At 42.0% G+C, this 2,155-nt stretch overlaps 1 pseudogene; it reads right to left on the minus strand.

The window, feature by feature from the left end:
• Positions 1–1,020: 1,020 nt before the first annotated feature.
• On the minus strand, positions 1,021–1,267 carry LOC122108151 (annotated as a pseudogene).
• Between the last annotated feature and the right edge of the window lie 888 nt (positions 1,268–2,155).

A 2,155-nucleotide genomic window follows, 5' to 3' on the forward strand; every position in this document is an offset into this window, starting at 1 on the left:
CAATATGCTCCTCTGATTCACTCCTCTTTGTTTACTAGATTATCAATATCCTAAAAGCTTCTTTACTATTTCTAGTCAATAATTCTTTCTTGCTATAAATGAATCAATAAGATTTCTTTCCAGTAGTTTAATAGGCTCTGGATATTTTTGTTACTTTTTGAACTTTTAATTTTTTTCTTTTCAGTATCTACCATTTTTATTACTCATCTGTGTCATTTCGATTTCACATTTCTATCTTGATGTGAATTTTCTTTCAGTTATTTAAGTATACTTAATCCGTTCTATATGATGACCACAAATTAATGAAACACTTACCTACCTCCAAATCAGGAACTATCATTTTTCACTTATTTCATTGACACATTCCCAAATGACTTCCTGAATTATGGTTAAAATTACATATTCCCAATTCAGCTTCCCTTTAGACAGATTCCCAAAATCCCTCTTACCCCACACCAAGAGGAAGTCAAAAGCAGAAAGAGGCAGCATAGCTGGGCCTCTCTTTCAGAGCCTCCAAAGAAGCCCAGGAGGAGCAGGACCCTGAAATCGCAACAGCAGCAGCAGCAGCTTCAAGGGAAGCTGGCCTCTGCAAAGCTGGTGTGTGGAACAGCTCTTATCCAAAGTTGGTCTGCCTCTGGGACCTCAACACCTGCCTTCCTAGCTAAGAAATTGATAAAAGGTGCAACTCCAAGAAAATGAGTCCTCTCTCCTATAAAGTTCCTCCACAAAATGCCAAGAGATATCAAAGATTCATTCTGTAAGGCCACATGTAGAATAAAGTTGTCAGAGAATCTGTGAGTTCTAAAGACTAAGCTAAACACCAACTGAAGTATCTGGAAAAATCCAGAATCAGCGGGGTGCTGGTGGCTCACACCTGTAATCCTAGCTACTCAGGAGGCTAAAACCTGAGGATCACTTTCAAAGCCAGCCCAGGCAGGAAAGTCCCATAACTCTTTTTTTCTTAATCCAAAATGTGTTCATTGAGATGGCTTCCCATTCATCTTGGTTCAGTGCTTGCTTTCAGTGCTGCTGCCTTCTAAAGGAACATCCTTCTGTAAGCCTCACTTTTCCTTCTGTAGGACAATGGAGCAACCAACACACAAAACTATTGTTCGTGCATGGCTAAAGACAGTCATGATTTTATAGTATCCTGGGCATTTCACATCCATGAAGTAGAACTGCGGCTCTGCACCAAACACCAAACACACGTCTTGTGTTTCCTCTTCTCTTCAGGACAGGGATGAAGGAGATCTTTTGTGAAAGGCATGGTCTCAGAAGGAGCTCATCATGGCCAGAAAGATGAGACTCTTATCTACAATACACTACTCAGAAAAAGCTGAAAGTAACTCTGTGGCTCAAGAGGTAGAGAGCTAGTCTTGAGTACAAAGAGGCCTGGGACAACGCCCAGGCCCTGAGTTCAAGCCCCAGGGCAGAAGAAGAAGAAGGAGGAGGAGGAGCAGGAGGAGGAGGAGGAGGAGAGGAAGGGGAAGAGAAGGAGAAGGAGAAAGAGAAGAAGAAGAAGAAGAAGGAAGAGGAGGAGGAAGGGGGAGGAGGAGGAGGAGGAGGAGGAGGAGGCAGAAAGTGAATGGAATCATTTCTGCATCTCAGGATCTTATTTGGGGCAGAGCCACAGGCAGAGCTTGCGGGTTGACCAGACGTCCCTTCTCCCGGGGGTCCCTGCCACTAAGAACCAGAAGGCTCTGTTTCCAAACTCATCCCCTGAGAGCCAGGATCACAAGCCCCAACTCTCTGGGGACAGTAAGACTTCAACTCTGACAGAATTGAGGATACATCTGCTGCCTTCCTCAAGAGCACAGTGAAATGATCCCTACTGCTCTCAACAAGGCATGCGTGCATGAGTGTGTGTGTGTGTGTGTGTGTGTGTGTGTGTGTGTGTGTGTGCCTTTAAGTTTTACATATACCCTGGAAACCATATACCAATATAATTAACTAAGAAAAATTGTTTCACACTGAAACATCCATCTTTTCCTTCTATAAATTATTACAAATATAAATGGAGTATGTATTCTTTAACTCAGAGTCACCAAAACATTCATACCATATGAAAACTCTCATTATAAAATTATTTCATGATCAGTATTCAAAATTATAGTCTTAAAATTTCCATTTATTCACACCACTGGGAAACTCACTA

Source organism: Dipodomys spectabilis, unplaced genomic scaffold, assembly GCF_019054845.1.
Source record: "Dipodomys spectabilis isolate Male_0828 unplaced genomic scaffold, ASM1905484v1 ptg000054l, whole genome shotgun sequence".
NCBI classification, from domain to species: domain Eukaryota; kingdom Metazoa; phylum Chordata; class Mammalia; order Rodentia; family Heteromyidae; genus Dipodomys; species Dipodomys spectabilis.